Source organism: Lissotriton vulgaris, unplaced genomic scaffold (genome assembly GCF_964263255.1).
Source record: "Lissotriton vulgaris unplaced genomic scaffold, aLisVul1.2 SCAFFOLD_1201, whole genome shotgun sequence".
Taxonomy (NCBI): Eukaryota; Metazoa; Chordata; class Amphibia; order Caudata; family Salamandridae; genus Lissotriton; species Lissotriton vulgaris.
Window position 1 is genome coordinate 666,374 of NW_028254650.1, and position 24,095 is coordinate 690,468.

Below are 24,095 nucleotides of genomic sequence, written 5' to 3' on the forward strand. Positions count from 1 at the left end.
CTCTCGAAATACTTACTTCATCTGTGGAACGAAGGGTTATCATCAGCTTCCTTTGGGATGGTCAGGCACTTGCTATGTGTCTTTTGTATTGCCGCCTGTATTCATTGCCCCACCAATGTACCACAACAATTACATCCTCTATCACGACTTTGTTTTAAACCGTGATAAACGTTCCCTTGTCTTGGACAATGTCGATCAAACGGACACTACTTTGCAACAGTATGTGGACTTTAATTTGGGTTTGTTCTCCTTCGTTGGGGCAGCTTTGAACAGTCGAAAGATCCGACGACTAACTCGTGTTGTTGAGGCTGTGGCTAATGATACTGCAATTGCACTCGGAAATATCACTGAAGAAGTACAGATTTCTAGAATTGTTGCGCTTCAGAACCGGATGGTTCTGGATGTAGTGTTAGCTGACCGTGGGGGGGCATGTAGAGTCATCGGAAGTAGCTGTTGCGTCTACATACCTGACAATTCACCGTCTGAATATGATGCTATCACTAAATTACATAAGATAGCGGCTGAAATACATCCGGATAATGGTACTTGGACTCTGTCAGGATGGTTCTGGTCAATACTCACCACCTGGGGATGGAAACTGTTAACGATTCTATGTGTCATTGTGGGAATTCTGTTTTTCATTTGCTTATGTATCCAATGTGGCCCAGTTTTTTGTTCTATGTGCTTGTCAGTTTGTGTACCATCGAGACGAGCTCTTGCTCATGACAAAATGATGCTCCATAAAGAAGTAACACAAATAATGCTAATTGATATAGAAGATGAACACCCTGATTATGTCCACTATGAGGTAGCTTCAGCTAAACGCTAAAAGGGTCGTCTGTCGTATTTTGACGATGGCTGGGTTAGCGCTTAGCTTTGCTACACGTTTCCCGCTTAAATTAGCTATACGTAGAAACGCCATTTTGTATGTGTTGGCGGCCATCTTAGATCATGAGCGGCCTCGTGGCCGGCGTGCCCTTTAGTCCTTTGTCCGTTCCATTGACCACTTGAGTCTGCCCAGCAACAGGCTATTTTTAGTATTGGTCAAGCCCACACATGCGCAGTTCACACTGACCAGTCACTCCTTAGGAATGTGCCGCAAACTGACCAGTGGGTTTGAAACCCTCCAATGAGCTGGCAGTATTCCAAAATATGCCCTTATATGTACATAATGTTCTGTAACTTTGTGCCGCGTGTTCGTTTTATTACCTGTAGAATTGTATAAAAGAAAGGGTCACACCGATGTTCGGTGTGATACCTCTTGCATTACCGAAGGGTGCTGTATGAGTGTACCACCACCCCATGGGGTCTTAATAAACTTGTTCTTTGACTTTTACAGTTTCCGTGCCAACAGTTCTTCCAATGTATGTGGGTTATCTTCGGAACATGTAGGCCTTGGGAACCCAATACGACATCCCTAGACGCCACTATGGCGTTCGACACCGTAGAATGGCCTTATCTCTTTGCCGTGCTCCGTCACATGGGCTTCGGCCCCAAATTCTGTGCGTGGGTCAGCCTGCTCTATGCCGAGCCCCTGGCCCAGATTGCAGTAAATGGCCACGTCTCCAGGGATTTCCCGCTTGGCCGTGGGATGCGGCAGGGCTGCCCGTTGTCCCCCTTGCTGTTCACGCTGATCCTTAAGCCACTGGCAATCTGGATTCGGTGGGAGCCATCCATCAAACGTATCAGGTGGTCGCGGTCCTAGGAAGATAGGATATCTATCTATGCGGACGATGTCCTTCTCTACCTCACCTCCCCTAAAAAGTCAATCCTAGAAATTTTGAATGTTTGTGAAAAGTTTGGGAGGGTTTCAGGATATAGAATTAATTGGACCAAATCAGTCCTGTACGTTCTCACCGGCAGCCCGCCTTCCCTCCCTGCGGACTGTCCGCTGCATTACACTGACACCCCTTTTAAATATTTGGGAATCCAGGTATCATCCAATCCGGACGAATTCCATGCCCTGAACTTGAGACCCCCACTGGAAAGGTTTACCCGGGATGTAAAGGTGTGGCGTTCCCTCCCTCTCACCCTCTTTGGCAAGGCCGCACTGTTTAAAATGAAGGCATTGCCATCGCAGCTGCGGTTTCTACTTTGTTGTGGGACGTGAAACCGGCACGAATTGCACAATGCAAACTGGTAAAAGATTGGTATGATGGGGGCATATCACTCCCTGATATCGAATTATATTACTGGGCTGCCCACCTTAAGCAAATTAATTACTGGTTACACGCCCCGCAGACTGAGCCCGCCTTTATGGCTGACAGGCAGAATATCGAGTCCAGGGGACTTTTAAGAACCCTTTATAGTCGTGGCGTTCCGTCCGACCTCATCGGTCCGACCCGTCACACGGTCCAACTCTGGTATAAGGCACATAGACACCTTCGGTGCGCGGACACTATCACGCAAATGACACCCCTGTGGGACTCACACAGACTAGGCTTCATGGGAAATAGCAAGGGGTTCCGGGCTTGGGACGCCATAGGCATTTCAGTGGTGGGAGATCTCTGGAGGAAAAATAACATAGTGGACTTACCTTATTTATAAACCAAACACGAAATGGCCCAGTCTGAGTATTATAGATATATGCAGATCCGACATTCCCTTCTGTCGGTCATCCCGGTGGGTACGACACTACAAGAATCCACTCCGTTGGAAGATAGGCTGCTGACAGAACACATGTCCCACAAAGCGACGTCCTACACATATAGGAAGCTGGTCAACAACCTCCCTGACATGCTATCCAAATTGCGCCTGACTTGGGTGGGCGAAATTGGCGACCTTGATGACTCGGAATGGCAAGAGGCTCTCTCGTCACCCCGAGAATCAGCGATCCCATCCAGACTTAAACTAGTTCAGTTAAAGATACTACACCGCACATACTACACCAGAACGGTCCTTTACAAAATAGGGAGGGCCCCCCACGAATTTTGCCTCTGCGGATGTGGAGAGAGAGGGACATTCTTCCATACCATTTGGGACTGTACCCGGGTGGCCACGTATTGGGCAGGGGTGATGCAAACCATTTCTCAATCCACGACTATTTCATTAATGCCCAGCCCAGGTCACTGCCTGTTAAACATCTGGGATGCGGAGGATCTGACCCACCGTCAACAAGATTGGGCCATACTGGGGATGCTAGTGGCTAAACAGAATATTGCTAAACTGTGGGGATCTAGCGTACTGCCTACATTGCGTAAGGACATGGACGAAGCCATGGTGGCTGAAAAGGCGGTATTTGTCCACCGGGGATGCCCCGAAAAATGGGGGCAAATCTGGGGGGCCTGGAACAAATTTAGGGGAGACATATGTGAGCCACCGCGAGTTGACCCAGATGAGTGTCTTTCTGATTCACAGGTTTGAACTAAGGTTTACATAAGCTAACGTGGAACTCCTTTGGCTGTGATAGACCCCGCCCGACTGCTTCTCATGTTTCATACTGTGAGATTGTTTTTTTGGTCACAACACCAATGTTGATACAGCTGCAGTCCTGACAGTTGTTTTGTCGTCTTTGAGGAACTGAACATGATTACCGTGGTTTATTTTTAATATGGGGTTTGTTTTTTGTTTTAAGAAAAGTGAAAAATCTTAGACCTAAGTCATGTCGTATATTTTCATTCTTACCATCATGCTGCAAGATATTTTTATCCGCCGCCGGACCCCCTGGGTTGTCGGCTCTAAGGCCGTGTGCTCAGTAGCCTGCCATAAAGATTGCATTACTGTTGCAGCCAGCCCTGGGGGTTGTAGGCCCTACATTGTGTATTCCTACTCATGTACAATAAAGGTCTTAAAAAAAAAAAAGAAAAGGGCTGAGACTTGCTCCCAGAATCAGGAGGACTTGCTGTATAACAGGAGGAGTGCTGTCGATGTCTAGCTACCTTGCCTGCAGCACAAAGACTACCCTCATTGCCAGGCATCAGTTTACACTGACTGCCATGCTTCTGGGCCTTCCATAACACAATGCCAGCTAGAGCAGGGAAAACTGATCACTGGAACGTAAAACCATTGGGATAACTTTCTCTGACTATAACGCTGCAGCACATTAAATTTAAAAGTCATTGTGGAACTTCTAAGATTCGTACTTGCTAGTGGGGCCCAGCATGTATGCTGCCTCGTGTAAATGGGGAATAACCACGTCAGCTGACTGGAAAGTAGGACTCCTTAGCGTGCCCAGATCATGCTAGAGTGCCGGACTTACAAAGATTGTGTTTAATATTTGTTGTATGCCTTACTTCACTTTGGGTTCATATATAAATAGTACCTTTTTAGGTCACAGCCTCCCAGACAGCACATGCATCTGGTTTGCTAAAGGCATCTTGGGTACTGTCAAAAAGTTGATCCAGGAATGCATTCTACCCATTTATTACCACTGGCTTTGTGGTTTGCAACTCTAATTTTCTGGCTTCCTATTTGCTGGCTTTATTTGCTTTAGGCTGTAGAGGTTCACTTTGTCCCTCACATGGCCAGAACCGTGTTTTACAGTATTCTTCCACAAACTCGCTTTCTGTAAACAGGTCTTTAAATCTTGTTCTTATTTTATCACATTTGCTGTGCCTTCGAAGACATCTGTCTTCCAGGGAGCTGCTAGGAACCCATGTGAGACAGAAAGGCTGTAGGAGGTCATTTTTCATAACTGGCTAGTCTGGGTTGTGCTGTAGGATGTTATTTTGTTTCCTACCACAAAGCAAAACGTAAATGTCTGTAAATGAACTGTGAAGCTATTTCAGAGCATGGAAAGCACAGATAAGGCACATTGTTTGGTAATTCTGAAGTGTGGTGGACCCAAATATTTTATTACAACCAAAACAAATCAATACACTAAGTGATGACATTTCCACACATTATCGTTTGTGCGTTGTATACTTTTGTTTTTAGTAAACTGTTTGTAATGGTCATTTAAATTGAAGATGTGTTGTCTGTACTGGCAGAGTGCTACCAGACCATGCATACTCGGCTTTGCCCCTTACAAACCTGCTTTGCATCACCCCACAACACTGCACTCTACTCTACATCACTCCACACTATGCCACTCCACTCTGCATTACTGCACTCTGCTCTGCACCACTACACCCTACGTCACTGCATTCTGCTCTGCACCACTCAACTCTACGCCATTTCAATCTACTCCTCTCTACTATGCACCGCTGCACTCTTCCCCACTGCACTCTACGCCAACCCACTCTAAGCCATTCTAATCTATTCTAGTCTGCACAACTGTACTCTACAACACTTCACTCTATGATGCTGCACTTTACTCTGAAACAATCTACTCTACGCCACTTTATTCCACTCTGCTCCGTTCCACTCTATTCCACTCCACTGTATGCCACTGAAATCTACCCTGTGGCATTCTACTGCACTCTATCTCACTGCACTCTATGCCACTCTAATCTATGGTGCTACACTCTACGCCACTGCACTCAAAACCAATACACTCTACTCCCCTTCACTCTAAGCCAATCTTCTCTGCATCACTCAGTAGAACACCACTATACTCTATTCTGCAACACTCCACTCTATGCCACTGAACTCTATGCCACTCTACTCTACACCATTGCACTCTATGTCACTTTAATGTTCACCTCTCTATGTCACTGCACTTTACTCCAACACACTCTATGCCGTTGCACTCTACACCATTGCATCTGCAACACTCTACTCTGCAACACTGTACTCTCTGCCACTGAACTCTATGCCACGGTACTCTCTGCCACTGCACTCCAATCTGTGCCACTCTAAACTCCTGTCACCACTTCTCTCTTTGACACTGCACTCTATGCCACTTCACTCTACACTTCTCTACTCTGCACCACTGTACTCTTTGTCAGTGCACTCTACAATGGACCATTGCACTTTAAGCCACTGCACCACTGTACTCTCTAGGTCAGTTCACTCTATGACACTACTCTGCATCACTCTACTATATGCCAGTGCACTCTGTCCCACTATACTGTGCACCACTGCACTTTATGCCACTGCACCACTGTACTCTGCAAACCTCTACTCAACGCCAATGCAATCTACACCAATGCACTCTATTTCACTGCACTCTACACACTCTACATCACTGCATTCTACATCATTGCACTCTATGAAACTCTACTCTGCAAGACTGCACTCTCTGCCACTGAACTCAATCCCACCTTACTATTTGGCACTCTACAGAACTCCGTTCCACAGCACTCTACTCTGCAGCTCTCAACTCTATGGGCCCGATGTAGCAGAAATTGATTTACCGATTTTCAATTACCGAATTTTACCGATTCGGTAATTGAAAATCAGTAAATCAATGTGGTGGACATGTAGGTATTTCCAGATGTGTAAATACTGACTCTGCACATTCGGTATTTACCGATTCTGTAAATACAGAATCGGTATTTACCATTGATTCCTATGGGCTTCAAAGCCCATAGGAATCAATGGGAAATACCGATTCTGTATTTACAGAATCGGTAAATACCGAATTTTGCAAGGGTGCAGGGGGTGTCACTTTGACACCCTCTGGCACCCCACAAATAGGCATGTGCGCCATGTGGCACACAGACATGCCCTAAGGGCATGTCTGTCTGTCACATGGCTAGGTGTGCATGCACACATGTGCATGCACACCTGAAATCGGTATTTTACCACACAATAGGATTGTGTGGTAAAATACAGATTTTGTAGGGCCTTTGGGACTCAGAAGAGTCCCACCTACATCAGAGATTTACCGAATCGGTAAAAATACCGATTTGGTATTTTACAGAATCAGTAACTTTACCGAATCGGTAAAGTTACCGATTCTGTAAAATTGTGCCCCTACATGCCAAATCATGTATACCGGTTGGTAACGGCCGAAAATACCGATTTTCGGCCATTACCGACCGACCTACATCTGGCCCTTAGTCACTCTAGTACATTCAAAAACAAAGAGGGAGTATCTCCAGGACACAGTGTCCTAGTGATTTGTAGAAATGGAGAGAGATACAGTAAGGAAAGGATTCTTTCTTTATTTAAGAAACCCCTCACTCACCAACCTAGTTGGTGACATGCTTCATCCTCCGGGTCCACCCAAGTAGCCGAGTGCTACTTGGGTGTGCTTCGACGCCTGTAACTACAGCGGAGCTGGGTTTTTTTTGAAGTGTGAACGTGTTGTAAGTGAGTGAGTTAAATATCTTTGTTGTACTCCCTTTTTTGGAGTCACAAGATACAGTTAAAACCAAGTGAGATACTTATATTGACTTAATTGACCAGGCAGTATAAGTGTTTACGCTTTGTTGAACTGGGGCATAACAGTGATGAAGAAATGCATTACTTCCTCTAAGAATGTATAGAGGGGATGATAATTGGATATGACACTCTAAATATAGGTTGTATGTTAACAACAGGGTTCCAATGTATATTCATGTTGATGAATCTGTTTATGGATTCCCATATGGATTAGCCAAAGTTACACCAGATTTCTGTTTAAAATATGTATTAAAAAATGTATTGGGTTCTTGCAATGTATAATTTCTTTCATTTTGTTTTCATCTTTTCTTGTTATGCTTCCTTCTTTGTATTTTTTGTTCTGTCACATGATAATGGGTGTCTTAACTACAACTCATTACTTGGGTTGAACCCACATCATCGCGAACGCTTGTAGCGTCATATTCTGCGAGGGTCGGTTGGCTGCCTTTTGTCAAATCAAGCTTGCACATTGGAAGGACATTCTGTACGAGACCGCCTCCTATGAAATTAATACTGTTGGTGAAACTTTTTTCGAGTGTTATAAAATAGTGGTCATTACCTTGATTAGCATAGTATACTGGACATTTGATCTAGATTTCCGTTCTAATGATGACCCATCATGTCAATTTCACTGCCCACATTTTAAATCCACTTGATAAAGATATTGTTGATATTTAGGGGTCTATGGACACACTAACCATAGCTGCCACATTCAAAATTATGAGTCTTATTCTTTTTTCCACATACATTAACCAGGAATAAATTATAAATGATCATGTATTCAGTGATATGATCTATGCGCATTGGATCGTTCCAAATGGCGGCTGTATTTTTTGGGGATTATGACAAACTATAAGTTATCGCAATATCTGACTCGGACGAGGTTAATATCTGTAAGACTGGTATATATTCTTCACCTCCGCAAATTTAAAATCCTATGGACAGATAAAGATTGAAATATTCTTAATGCTCGCTTATGGTAATTTCGTCACGTCATTGAGGGCACCTTATGGATATATATAATTCACACTAACTTCCCCTTGACAAAACACATACATTATTGGATGTATGCTTCCTGCAACTGTAGTGTTTAGGATGAACATCGATGTTAGTAGATTACAGATCTATGCTTTTTTCTTGAATTATCATCCACTATAAGATGGCAGTGACATTAGCATCACTGCAGGTTATTAATATTGACTTCCGGTGTACTGAAAATCCCGCAGGTGTGATGAATTAGGACTCCAGCATGGGTTATTTAAACGAAGCGGTTTATGGACACATTACATACTGTCTGAGATTGCTCAAGGTTGTATTTGTAGCCATATCGTGGAGAAGTGTGGCTCACTGGTTAGAGCAAGCAGACCCTGAAGCAGAGGTCAGACGCGGGACCAGGGTTCAATTCCCGACACGGCAGGGTCTTGAGCTCAAATGTCCACGGACTCGATAATTCTCGCTTCGGTGCCTGACCTAATCATGGGTTCACACTCTGCAACTCTGGGCATTAAGCTTGCTTAATCTCCACAACGGCCCCCCGCGGCGGGATGCCTGGCTTTCACCTTGGGGATGCCCGTTAGGGGCTATCTCACAGGGAAAAGCCAGGACGGGTTCCCAAGGCAAGCGCCGAGATGCCTCCGGGTGATTCGAGCGCTATATAAGAACATACAAAAAAAAAAAAAATATCGAGGTAAGAAGATGCTCCACATTGGGTCCGGTAGCTGTAGCTTTTTGTTGAGCATACTCACTTGTGAGTGGGGGGGTTTGAACTCATCATATGCGATTTCGCTGGTGGGATCTAAGTGTGATAACAAACTGCACTGGACTTTAAAATTTTAAAGTTACAATTTCTCTCTATGGCCACATTCCTTTACATGTGAGGATTGAACATAGTGTACACAATTCCGTTGGTGGACTGAAACTTTGATATATGACTGTGTGCCAATCCTAGGCTGTGTAGCTGGGCACTCTCATGAGTTTAGGGCACAATATCTTAGCTCTGTTACATACAGAGCTGGGATATATTTGACTTAGTTGATGGATGCAGAATTAAACAGTTAGTGTTGGAAGTGCTTCTATAGGCTCTATGTTGTTTCTGGTAGGAATATATTATACTAAAGGTCAGGTGGTTTCAGGACTATCGGAGATTATAACCTGAGGCGAGTTGGTTTTTAAATTGTGTTGTTTTTTTGTTTCCATGTTTTTTTGGTGATATTGTGCTTTTTGTTAATATAGGGTAACCATGTTTGAACTGATTGACATATTGATCATGGTTTCTCTTGTAGGCTGGACTGGGAGATTGCCCGTTTTTATTGTTGGCCCACTTTGTCATAATATGTCGCATTCCCGAATGGTCCGCTCAGAGGGTACTATTGCCATGAATCTTACTTTGTCCAAATAAAAAATAATTATCCTGACTCTATTATGTAAGTAATTGTATCACACATCACACTATCTATTTATAGCTGGATAGATCAGCTCAGCAGCACTATATGGTCATATGTCATTATCTTTCTTTTGGTACAGTATACAGAGGATATGAGCTTTGCGCAAATCCTGATTGTAACATATATCCAGCGTGTGAAACTTCAACGTTGGCTACTCTCTAGGAGTGCCCGCCTTTCTGGTTCTAATGGTGGGTACTTCTTTTTATATATGAGCAAGGGTCTAAGCCTTTCCGTCACTTGTCTCTTAGGTACTGTTTGCCGTTTCCCTCTTCTCTGGCCTATCCTCTTGGCTATCAATTTCAGGTTACACATGACTACTGTTATTCTTATATTGGTTTCCTCATATTATTGGTTGTTTACATAAGAGGAGATAGTATGTCATCTTATACACTCTTTTCTCAGATGGCTTCCGCAAATCTCTCTGCATTTGTTATTCATTTTCAAATCTATTTTTTATCATATTGTTTTGTATATGTGAATAGTATGTGATATACATCTGTCTGAATGTTGTATATAAATGTTAAACTAGGTGATTGGTTGGAAAATAGATGTCTGTTATGTTGTTATGTGTTGTAAAATTGTTATGTGTTAATTAAAACATTAATGTGACTTTTGTATATAGTTGTCCTGTCTTGAAGGTTATAACCTTTGTACATAATGTGTACATATACATATATTGCTACGGCTTCCACTCTTTTCTTGTAAAGGAGGTGTTTGTGGATATTTCAGCGTGTTGGCCAGTGACACGCCTTTGGAAGCCCCTGCATCGCAAGTTTGGCTCTGGTGTTCATTGGTGCGGGGCGGCTGCGGCTGCTCATGTGATTTATTTCCGAGGTATCGGATCGACCAGAGCCCACCTCTACACTCCGGGGAAAAGAGAAGCGATGTTGAGGCTATCCTGCCTCACACCGGGCTTGTTGCATTGTCATAAAGCCCTCGCCTAATTTGACTCTCGGACTAAAGGTTGGTGCAGTTTGGGGACTTGAGGAGGGACTTTGGCTCAGCAGAACACAACAGGACAGTGGTCATGTCCATCTCTGTGACTCGCCTGCCCTAGCATCGCCTAGCACCGGAACAGTGTATTCTGGGACCTGCAGTCCGTCACCACATAATGGGCAGCAGTTAGGGCGGTGTTTCCACTTGGGGGGGGGGTGTGATATGGTGTTAACCAATCAGCGCAGTGCGGGACATACTTCCACGGTGACTGGCCATGCCTCCTGCTACACTTACCGAGCACTGAAGAAGGCACAACAAGCCGAAATGCATCTGCCTGCCATGTGTAACTTTCTGAAATAAAGTGGCCTCCTCGATGTTCCCCTGCCGTGGCTTCCACTCTTTTCTTGTAAAGGAGGTGTTTGTGGATATTTCAGCGTGTTGGCCAGTGACACGCCTTTGTAAGCCCCTGCATCGCAAGTTTGGCTCTGGTGTTCATTGGTTCGGGCGGCTGCAGCTGCTCGTGTGATTTATTTCCGAGGTATCAGATCGACCAGAGCCCACCTCTACACTTCGGGGAGAAGAGAAGCGATGTTGAGGCTATCCTGCCTCACACCGGGCTTGTTGCATTGTCATAATGCCCTCGCCTAATTTGACTCTCGGACTAAAGGTTGGTGCAGTTTGGGGACTTGAGGAGGGACTTTGGCTCAGCAGATCACAACAGGACAGTGGTCATGTCCATCTCCGTGACTCGCCTGCCCCAGCATCGCCTAGCACCGGAACAGTGTATTCTGGGACCTTCAGTCCATCACCACATAATGGGCAGCAGTTAGGGCGGTGTTTCCACTTGGAGGGGGTGTGATATGGTGTTAACCAATCAGCGCAGTGCGGGACATACTTCCACGGTGACTGGCCATGCCTCCTGCTACACTTACCGGGCACCGAAGAAGGCGCAACAAGCCGAAATGCCTCTGCCTGCCATGTGTAACTTTCTGAAATAAAGTGGCCTCCTCGATGTTCCCCTGCCATGGCTTCCACTCTTTTCTTGTAAAGGAGGTGTTTGTGGATATTTCAGCGTGTTGGCCAGTGACACGCCTTTAGAAGCCCCTGAATCGCAAGTTTGGCTCTGGTGTTCATTGGTGCGGGGCGGCTGCAGCTGCTCGTGTGATTTATTTCCGAGGTATCGGATTGACCAGAGCCCACCTCTACACTCCGGGGAGAAGAGAAGCGATGTTGAGGCTATCCTGCCTCACACCGGGCTTGTTGCATTGTCATAAAGCCCTCGCCTAATTTGACTCTTGGACTAAAGGTTGGTGCAGTTTGGGGACTTGAGGAGGGACTTTGGCTCAGCAGAACACAACAGGACAGTGGTCATGTCCATCTCCGTGACTTGCCTGCCCCAGCACCGCCTAGCACCGGAACAGTGTATTCTGGGACCAGCAGTCCGTCACCACATAATGGGCAGCAGTTAGGGTGGTGTTTGCACTTGGAGGGGGTGTGATATGGTGTTAACCAATCAGCGCAGTGCGGGACATACTTCCACGGTGACTGGCCATGCCTCTTGCTACACTTACCGGGTACTGAAGAAGGCGAAACAAGCCGGAATGCATCTGCCTGACATGTGTAACTTTCTGAAATAAAGTGGCCTCCTCGATGTTCCCCTGCCGTGGCTTCCACTCTTTTCTGGTAAAGGAGGTGTTTGTGGATATATATATATATATATATATATATACATATATTATGCTCCATGGGGATGTCCAAGTAGCGGGTTGCACTCGAGCCTGCGTGCGCCTTCCCCAAAGCGTTAGTTGGTGTGGACAGTTGCGTGTTTGAAATAGGCCTGACGCGTTTCGGGAATGTATTTTCCTCATCAGCGGCCAGCAGTAAAGTGCACGACATCTACAATCTCCCTAGATGAAAACACACATTGTTCTTATGGAGGATGTAGTCCATATGTCCACGATGGATGCACTTTCAAATTACTGCTCGTTCCAAAGGCTCCAACATGAGGCCGAAACAGCACTCCTGTCCTCATCCATCGCGCAGCTTCACATAGGCGACTCCTAAAAGAGCGAGTCACGTGGCCCCCGCTTACCGGGGTGGTGCAACCCAGCGGCTGGACCACCGATAATATATTATGCTCCATGGGGTTGTCCAAGTAGCGGGTTGCACTCGAGCCTGCGTGCGCCTTCCCCAAAGCGTTAGTTGGTATGGACAGTTGTGTGTTTGAAATAGGCCCGACCCGTTTCGGAAAATTATTTTCCTCATCAGGGGCCAGCAGTAAAGTGCACGACATCTACCATCTCCCTAGATGAAAACACACATTGTGCTTATGGGAGATGTAGTCCATATGTCCACGATGGATGCACTTTCAAATTACTGCTCGTTCCAAAGGCTCTAACATGAGCCCCAAACAGCACTCCTGTCCTCATCCATCACGCAGCTCCACATAGGCGACTCTTAAAAGAGCGAGTGACGTGGCCCCCGTTTACCAGGGTGGTGCAACCCAGCGGCTCGATCGCCGCTACTATATTATGCTCCATGGGGTTGTCCAAGTAGCGGGTTGCACGCGAGCTTGTGTGCGCCTTCCCCAAAGCGTTAGTTGGTATGGACAGTTGCGTGTTTGAAATAGGCCCGACGCGTTTCAGAAATTTATTTTCCTCATCAGGGGCCCGCAGTAAAGTGCACGACATCTACCATCTCCCTAGATGAAAACACACATTGTGCTTATGGGAGATGTAGTCCAAAAGTCCACGATGGATGCACTATCAAATTACTGCTCGTTCCAAAGGCTCTAACATGAGCCCCAAACAGCACTCCTGTCCTCATCCATTGCACAGCTCCACACAGGCGACTCCTAAAAGAGCGAGTCACGTGGCCCCCGTTTACCGGGGTGGTGCAACCCAATGGCTGGACCGCCGCTAATATATTATGCTCCATGGGGTTGTCCAAGTAGCGGGTTGCACTCGAGCCTGCGTGCGCCTTCCCAAAGCGTTAGTTGGTATGGACAGTTGCGTTTTTGAAATAGGACCGAAGCGTTTCGGAAATTTATTTTCCTCATCAGGGGCCAGCAGTAAAGTGCACGACATCTACCATCTCCCTAGATGAAAACACACATTGTGCTTATGGGAGATGTAGTCCAAAAGTCCACGATGGATGCACTTTCAAATTACTGCTCGTTACAAAGGCTCTAACATGAGCTCCAAACAGCACTCCTGTCCTCATTCATTGCGCAGCTCCACATAGGCGACTCCTAAAAGAGCGAGTCACGTGGCCCCCGTTAACTGGGGTGGTGCAACCCAGCGGCTGGACCGCCGCTAATATATTATGCTCCGTGGGGTTGTCCAAGTAGCGGGTTGCACTCGAGCCTGCGTGCGCCTTCCCCAAAGCGTTAGTTGGTATGGACAGTTGCGTGTATGAAATAGGACCGACGCGTTTCGGAAATTTATTTTCCTCATCAGGGGCCAGCAGTAAAGTGCACGACATCTACCCTCTCCCTAGATGAAAACACACATTGTGCAATGGGAGATGTAGTCCATATGTCCACGATGGATGCCCTTTCAAATTACTGCTCGTTCCAAAGGCTCTAACATGAGCCCCAAACAGCACTCCTGTCCTCATCCATCGCGCAGCTCCACATAGGCGACTCCTAAAAGAGCGAGTCACGTGGCCCCCGTTTACCGGGGTGGTGCAACCCAGCGGCTGGACCGCGCTAATATATTATGCTCCATGGGGTTGTCCAAGTAGCGGGTTGCACTCAAGCCTGCGTGCGCCTTCCCCAAAGCGTTAGTTGGTATGGACAGTTGCGTGTTTGAAATAGGCCCGACGCGTTTCGGAAATTTATTTTCCTCATCAGGGGCCAGCAGTAAAGTGCACGACATCTACCCTCTCCCTAGATGAAAACACACATTGTGCTTATGGGAGATGTAGGCCATATGTCCGCTATGGATGCCCTTTCAAATTACTGCTCGTTCCAAAGGCTCTAACATGAGACCCAAACAGCACTCCTGTCCTCATCCATCGCGCAGCTCCACATAGGCGACTCCTGAAAGAGCGACTCACGTGGCCCCCGTTTACCGGGGTGGTGCAACCCAGCGGCTGGACCGCCGCTAATATATTATGCTCCATGGGGTTGTCCAAGTAGCGGGTTGCACTCGAGCCTGCGTGCGCCTTCCCCAAAGCGTTAGTTGGTATGGACAGTTGCGTGTTTGAAATAGGACCGACGCGTTTCGGAAATTTATTTTCCTCATCAGGGGCCAGCAGTAAAGTGCACGACATCTACCCTCTCCCTAGATGAAAACACACATTGTGCTTATGGGAGATGTAGTCCATATGTCCACGATGGATGCCCTTTCAAATTACTGCTCGTTCCAAAGGCTCTAACATGAGCCCCAAACAGCACTCCTGTCCTCATCCATCACGCAGCTCCACATAGGCGACTCCTAAAAGAGCGAGTGACGTGGCCCCCGTTTACCAGGGTGGTGCAACCCAGCGGCTCGATCGCCGCTAATATATTATGCTCCATGGGGTTGTCCAAGTAGCGGGTTGCACGCGAGCTTGTGTGCGCCTTCCCCAAAGCGTTAGTTGGTATGGACAGTTGCATGTTTGAAATAGGCCCGACGCGTTTCAGAAATTTATTTTCCTCATCAGGGGCCCGCAGTAAAGTGCACGACATCTACCATCTCCCTAGATGAAAACACACATTGTGCTTATGGGAGATGTAGTCCAAAAGTCCACGATGGATGCACTTTCAAATTACTGCTCGTTCCAAAGACTCTAACATGAGCCCCAAACAGCACTCCTGTCCTCATCCATTGCACAGCTCCACACAGGCGACTCCTAAAAGAGCGAGTCACGTGGCCCCCGTTTACCGGGGTGGTGCAACCCAATGGCTGGACCGCCGCTAATATATTATGCTCCATGGGGTTGTCCAAGTAGCGGGTTGCACTCGAGCCTGCGTGCGCCTTCCCCAAAGCGTTAGTTGGTATGGACAGTTGCGTGTTTGAAATAGGACCGACGCGTTTCGGAAATTTATTTTCCTCATCAGGGGCCAGCAGTAAAGTGCACGACATCTACCCTCTCCCTAGATGAAAACACACATTGTGCTTATGGGAGATGTAGTCCATATGTCCACGATGGATGCCCTTTCAAATTACTGCTCGTTCCAAAGGCTCTAACATGAGCCCCAAACAGCACTCCTGTCCTCATCCATCACGCAGCTCCACATAGGCGACTCCTAAAAGAGCGAGTCACGTGGCCCCCGTTTACCGGGGTGGTTCAACCCAGCGGCTGGACCGCGCTAATATATTATGCTCCATGGGGTTGTCCAAGTAGCGGGTTGCACTCAAGCCTGCGTGCGCCTTCCCCAAAGCGTTAGTTGGTATGGACAGTTGCGTGTTTGAAATAGGCCCGACGCGTTTCGGAAATTTATTTTCCTCATCAGGGGCCAGCAGTAAAGTGCACGACATCTACCCTCTCCCTAGATGAAAACACACATTGTGCTTATGGGAGATGTAGGCCATATGTCCACGATGGATGCCCTTTCAAATTACTGCTCGTTCCAAAGGCTCTAACATGAGACCCAAACAGCACTCCTGTCCTCATCCATAGCGCAGCTCCACATAGGCGACTCCTGAAAGAGCGACTCACGTGGCCCCCGTTTACCGGGGTGGTGCAACCCAGCGGCTGGACCGCCGCTAATATATTATGCTCCATGGGGTTGTCCAAGTAGCGGGTTGCACTCGAGCCTGCGTGCGCCTTCCCCAAAGCGTTAGTTGGTATGGACAGTTGCGTGTTTGAAATAGGACCTACGCGTTTCGGAAATTTATTTTCCTCATCAGGGGCCAGCAGTAAAGTGCACGACATCTACCCTCTCCCTAGATGAAAACACACATTGTGCTTATGGGAGATGTAGTCCATATGTCCACGATGGATGCCCTTTCAAATTACTGCTCGTTCCAAAGGCTCTAACATGAGCCCCAAACAGCACTCCTGTCCTCATCCATCGAGCAGCTCCACATAGGCGACTCCTAAAAGAGCGAGTCACGTGGCCCCCGTTTACCGGGGTGGTGCAACCCAGCGGCTGGACCGCGCTAATATATTATGCTCCATGGGGTTGTCCAAGTAGCGGGTTGCACTCAAGCCTGCGTGCGCCTTCCCCAAAGCGTTAGTTGGTATGGACAGTTGCGTGTTTGAAATAGGCCCGACGCGTTTCGGAAATTCATTTTCCTCATCAGGGGCCAGCAATAAAGTGCACGACATCTACCCTCTCCCTAGATGAAAACACATTGTGCTTATGGGAGATGTAGTCCATATGTCCACGATGGATGCCCTTTCAAATTACTGCTCGTTCCAAAGGCTCTAACATGAGCCCCAAACAGCACTCCTGTCCTCATCCATCGCGCAGCTCCACATAGGCGACTCCTAAAAGAGCGAGTCACGTGGCCCCCGTTTACCGGGGTGGTGCAACCCAGCGGCTGGACCGCGCTAATATATTATGCTCCATGGGGTTGTCCAAGTAGCGGGTTGCACTCAAGCCTGCGTGCGCATTCCCCAAAGCGTTAGTTGGTATGGACAGTTGCGTGTTTGAAATAGGCCCGACGCGTTTCGGAAATTTATTTTCCTCATCAGGGGCCAGCAGTAAAGTGCACGACATCTACCCTCTCCCTAGATGAAAACACACATTGTGCTTATGGGAGATGTAGGCCATATGTCCACGATGGATGCCCTTTCAAATTACTGCTCGTTCCAAAGGCTCTAACATGAGACCCAAACAGCACTCCTGTCCTCATCCATCGCGCAGCTCCACATAGGCGACTCCTAAAAGAGCGACTCACGTGGCCCCCGTTTACCGGGGTGGTGCAACCCAGCGGCTGGACCGCCGCTAATATATTATGCTCCATGGGGTTGTCCAAGTAGCGGGTTGCACTCGAGCCTGCGTGCGCCTTCCCCAAAGCGTTAGTTGGTATGGACAGTTGCGTGTTTGAAATAAGCCTGACGCGTTTCGGAAATTTATTTTCGTCATCAGGGGCCAGCAGTAAAGTGCACAACATCTACCATCTCCCTCAACTCACTATTGTCAACTTAACCACCGTACCTCTGACACAAGATGAAGAGAATATATTGAAACTTGGTCTTTCATATGCACAAAAAACAAATATGAACTATGCTGCAACCAGAACCGATATCTACAAAGCTGTACGAAAATTAAAATTTAAAAAGTTCCATCTACTGAAAGCAACTAACAATGTTTCCATTGATACACCATTGGCAAGCAACACTGATATAACAGCTGAATCATTGACAAAGGAAATTGAGGATCTGTGGAATAATGAGGGAATGGATATGAGGACTCCAACAAATAGTGGTGAAATTAGAACTACCAACCTGGCAAGTCCAATTACTCCTTTCAGACCACCTTCCACATTCATCCCCATTATGCCACGGGATAATCTGGACATTTTCCATGAGAATGTAACCAATGAAATTAAGATCCTACATAGCAAAACTTGTACGAAAAAATAGAAGTACGACAAAAGAACTATGGAATATGAAGCGCTGATCAACAAACTAAGCAGCAATAAAAATATCATTGTGCGCCCAAGTGACATTGTGTTGCAAACTAAATCTGCATATGACAAGGAAGCGTATGCCCAACTAAACAACCGGGAGCACTATGAGAGGATCAATGCAACTACTACCAAAGCCATGCAAATAGAATACCATCAGAGGTTACTGGGATGGAGAAACAGTAAACTGCTATCTGAGGCAGAATTTAAATTTTTACGGAACGATTTCCCAGTAATCCCGAAGTTGTATCACATCCCTAAGATACATAAAGATCATGATAACCCCCTTGGCAGACCCATCATCTCAGTCAGGGGTGGCCGGATGGAAAATACCTCAATCTATATTGACTATTTTTTACAAGGCTTTGTAAGAACACTTGACTCTTACATCCAAGACACTGGGGACTTCTTATCAAAACTGCGTAAGGTGATATGGCAGGAGGGCGATTGGCTAATGGCGCTTGATGTTTCATCGCTATATACCAGCACTAAACATCCAGATGGTGTTACTGCAGTCAAATATTATTTATGTAAATGTAAATGTAAATGTATAGGCATTTATATAGCGCACTACTTACCCGTAGGGTCCCAAGGCGCTTCGACCGCTGCGAAACCCTTCCTGGCTTCCCTGAGAGATGGTCCCTTAATGGGTATCTCCAGGGTAAGACCAGGCATCCCCGGCGGTCTGGTGGGGCCGTTAGTGAAGATGAGGCAAGCTAATGCCCAGAGTTGCCGAGTGTGATCGCTGATCAGAGTGGGCACCGAGGCGAGAGAATTATCGAGTCCGCTGACCCTGGTCCAGAAACCTGCCGCGCCGGGAATCGGACCCTGGTCCCGGGCCGTCCTCTGCTCTCGGGTCTGCCGCCTCTAACCAGTGAGCCACACTACTTCACGACAAAGTTTTCGAGAAACTCAATGAGATGTTGATTGCTATGCTGGAGTACTGTTTACATCATAACATATTCATGTACAACAACTTATTGTATAGACAACTCCAGGGAGTAGCCATGGGGGCCAGTTTCTCCCCAAGCTACGCATGTTTACACATGGGAGCTTGGGAGGAACTGGTCCTCCTGGTTGAGCACAAAGACATTATGGCTAGAAATGTGACAACATGGTCAGGTATATTGATGACCTGTTTGTGGTCTGGAGGGGCAGTAAGGTAGATGCACTAGATTTTGTGGCAAAAATCAATGTAAATTCGTGCAATCTGAATTTTACAGTAACTGTGAGTCAGCAAAAAATAGCTTTTCTAGATACAGAAATATTTGTGAATGGAAATAGCCTTGAAACACGACTATACAGAAAAAGTACTGCGGGCAATACCACGCTACATGCGGGTAGTGCGCATCCGGCTCATTTAATCGCAAGTATACCCTATGGGGAAATGATTCGGTTAAGACGACTATGCAGTAATGATCAAGAGTTACATTTGGCACTAGAATCCAGTATGGTCAGATTATTAGAAAGGGGCTATTCCAAGAAAACTATAAGGAAGGCTATACAAAAATCAATGCTGACCACACGTTCACAGTTGTTAAGCAAATACTGTACCGTAGAGGAGGTAATATGACCCAGAATCAGAAGCAGGAATCACTACCACTTTACCAGTAGAGCCTTTTAGAATTGTCTTGGGCTTTTGCAATCAACATAGCAATCTGCGCAAAATTTTAAACAGAAATTGGCCAACAATAATAAAGGATGCCACAATTGGAAGTTTACTTCCAAATAAGGCATCCATCACGTACAGTCGTGCTCCCTCAATGAAAGACAAATTGGTGGATACGAGTCCTGAAGTGCTGGATAAAACATCTTGGTGGCAGACCAACAAAGGGTTCTTCAAGTGTAAAACTTGTAAGGCCTGTACACATGGCATTAACAAAAAGACCTTCAGGGATGGTTTTGGCAACAAGGACCATATAATTAGCAAGGTCCTTACTTGCAAGACAGAATTTGTCATCTATATCCTGGAATGTCCATGTGCCCTAGGTTATGTCGGGAGTACTAAAGTCCAGGTTCATAAACGAATATTACAGCATTTCAGGGCCATCACAAACCAGGACAATACGTATCCCGTAGCTAGACATTTTAGGGAATTCCATCAGAGCAATAATAATCAGCTACAGTACTATGTTATTGATTCTATCTGTGCCAGCAGAAGGGGTGGCAATAGAGAGGCCCAGTTGAGGAAGCTTGAAACTAAATACATTCTTCAGCTTGATACCAAGCAACCTAAGGGTCTGAATCTGACAGAGGATATGAATACATGTTTACACTGAGGCCCCCAAGCTTAGAATTTTGCTGCTCCGTTATGTGGTATTGTTGTATTATATACATTTTAAACGGTTTTTAACTTTTTGATAGTTATTTATTGTTTTATATGCATCAATACTTATGAACGTGGCTTACTGTTTTGCACTTTTTAGTACTGTACTGAACATTTTGCACTTATGCTATTATTCAGGGAGTTCTAAATATGCACTTGCTCTGTTTTCCGAATTTCCCTTATTTTAAGTCTAATATGTCTTGCCCTCATGAAATTGATGTGTAGTGGACTGTTAATGGGATAAACCAGCAGTGTGATCAGTCCCTCTGGGATCAAGTCTGGGCTCAGTCTGATCCAGAGGAGCCAGTCCAGAAATATTCAGTCTAATTTTTTCTTTAACAAACACATTGCACTAATACACTTTATGAGCACTTTTGGGTACATGTCACTGAGATGGAATTCATATAAGGGGATTTATCCAGTGATTGAACATGCTCAAGACTAGTAACTTAACTTATGAATCAGAGAACCATGGTATAGATATCATTACATATGGGCTCTATGTTTCTATTTGGCATTAAATTGCACATATTTATGTAATATACAGGGAATCATTATTTTTAGATATAATCCACCAGAAGATCTTCCGTAGCATGCGCAGGATGTTGAAGCACGACGAGGAGACGGCGTTGACTTGTCTGGTCATGGAGAGGGAGGAGTCCAGGATGAAGCCCAGGTCTGTCGGTTTGGGTGCGGTGCCCAGGGCGGGGGGCCACCAGGAGTCGTCCCAGGCGGAGGGCGAGGAGCCCAGGATGATGACCTCCGTCTTGTCTGGGTTCAGTTTCAGGCTGCTGGTCGTCATCCACTCGGCAACATCTTTCATCCCTTCGTGCAGATTGGCTCTGGCGGCGGCGGGGTCGTTGGTCAGGGACAGGATCAGCTGGGTGTCGTCGGCGTAGGAGATTATGTTGAGGTTGAGGTTTGTGAATTAGTTTGCTTGCTATAATCCTGTCTTGGATTACACCGTGGCAGTGGGTGTATTAACAGTGTGCACACACAACTAATGGAGAAATCCTATTTACATTAATTAGGGATAGTGGGTCAGGTGCTAGGCCTTCACACTGTCAAACTTGTATGTCTTTCACAGAAGAAAACTGATGGAAAAATATTAAATAAATAAGGAAGTATTTACTTATTTCCCACCTTTACTCACACAATTTACTAGATAAGTATTTACTACAAACAAATCAAAGCTTTAAAATCTAATCAGTAGAAACTTTCCTCTGTCCCACCTCCAAGGAGGGGATGTTTGTGTCCAGTATGTTTTTTTAAATGTGCCCGGTGAGCCTATTACAAAATGTGAGGATAGGAAAGAAGGCTTTCAAGCATACATTAATGCTGGTGGTGGGGATATATTCACCTCCTCTCGCAAACTGGCAATGTTAAACATTGTTTAGGGGCAAAAGGGCATTGAATCTTTAAACATCTGCCACCATTACCAGAGGAAGGTGATGAAGAATCAGAGAGTGATGGTAATGAACTATGGGGGAAAAAAGTAATGAGGTGCTGGAGAGGTTCGAATTCTTACAAAGAGCTCAACTGTCTGGGGGGGATCAATAGAAAACATCATTGCAGAATTACAGAGGTTGGCATCCAGGTGCAACTACAAAGGTTTTGTAGATGAGATGTTACGTAATCAACTTGTCCAGAAGAATAGTGACAAAAGGATGCAAGGAAACATTTTGAACACAGAAAACTTAACTTCACAAAAAGCAAAAGACATTGTCAAAAGGGCAGAAAATAATGAGGAGGGAGGTAGAGAAATGGCATCGAGCAATGTAGGAAAAGTGGAGCAAACACATACAATACGACTGCAAGCAAGAAAGAAACACCTATTCCTGTACATAAAAAAACTGGCTTCGGAGTGAGAGGAATGTGGGTTAAAAGGACACATAGTCACTGTTCCCAGTTGCCCTGCCATTGGTCAATTATGAAGAAAATACAAAATGAAGGGATACTTTGCTAGAGTCTGTAAGGGAAAGGGAGGTAACCTTTCAAAGTCAAAGGGGATCTGTCAACGCGGTTAGTGGGTGTAATTCAGAGAGTCCTGTGGATGAATTTTTATTACAGATCAGTGAGGTCGGGATTTCCCGGGATAGCGATTACCCTTGTTACACCATCAAGATTGATGGTGTTGATGTGCGAATAATGGCTGAATCAGGTGCTCGCTATATCTTGATAGGAGAAGAATATCTAGATAAATTTCATGATAATAAATTGGTTGAACTGAACATCAGACTTGTGGCCTACGTGAACAAAATGTTTGAGTTGCTGGGGTACTTTGAAGGTTCATTGGAATTCCAAGGCATTAAAACGTGTTCCAAGGTATACAGTACAAGGATAGGTCATGTTTGCTAGGTGGCAGAAACAAAGAGATTGTCTGATAAAGCTAGACCCAAACCATCCCGATCAGGTATTGGGACCATTAACGGATGTTAATTTGCTATGTATTACTTTGTGGAAAAAGAAAGTTACTTAGAGTGTTTAAAAGTGATTTGGGGTTGCTCAAGGGATGTGCGCACAAAGTTGTGTTGGAGGAAGGCATTTGTCCCAAGATTCCCAAACTACGTAGTGTGCTGTTGATTATAAGGGAGCCTCTAAGAAAGGAATTACAAAGACATCATCGAAGAAACTGAGGCTTCAAATGGCTGGCCCCAGTGGTTTTAACAAAGAAACCTAATGGGGATTTAAAGTTGTGCGTTGATCTATGCAACCATAACAAAGCTTTCTGGGTAGATAGACATACTCTTCCCAACATACGTGACTTGCTGACAACAATCAAAAGCGACTTTGGATTTATCATCAGCATATCATCAAATTGCTTTACATCCCAACTCAAGGCATCTATTTTCCTTTGTCACCTCTCAAGGGGCATTCAGATTCAAACATATGCCATTTGAACTGGCACCAGCTGCGTCTGTATTCCAGAGGGCAATGCACCAACTATTCAGGAGGCAAAACAACATGACATATTTCAAGGACGACATTTTGGTTTTTGAGGAAAGTGAGGAGAAACACAATGAATCATGCATGGGCGGTCATATGCAGCTTGGGGTCCCCAGCCATATCTGTCTTCTCACTTCTCCAAAGCCATGAAACATGATCTACTGCTAACACATCTCAGTGTGTTCTCATCAAAAGACCTCAAGCCCGCCTGGAAGCATCTCTTGTCCACCACAAAGTGGACAGATCAATGAAATACTGCTTCATCTATTGTGCATTTGCCCAGCCTTGTTAACACACAGATAAAAACTCTTATGCTCATCTTTAAGAGCCCTGCAAATCAGAACATTTCAACCAGCTGTAATTACATTACTCGGAGGGGCATCTGTGCAACTGGCATGTAAGACCATGAGATTCTTGAACCTTGCTGCCAAGGAGCTGGAAAATTCCAAGACCTTATTCTCCTTTTCAGGCTTCCCGAAGGGAGCTGGACAATGGTTATCCTTAGGAAGTAGGAGGCACACAGCACTTTACACTCTGTCGCTTGCCATTAATTTTACCCATTTACACTGCTATCGGACCAGGTGGGCGACTGCATTACAAACTACAAACATTATGTCCCTCATTCCCCTAGAAATTTCCATTAAGTAAACAGCTCCTTACTCATTATAC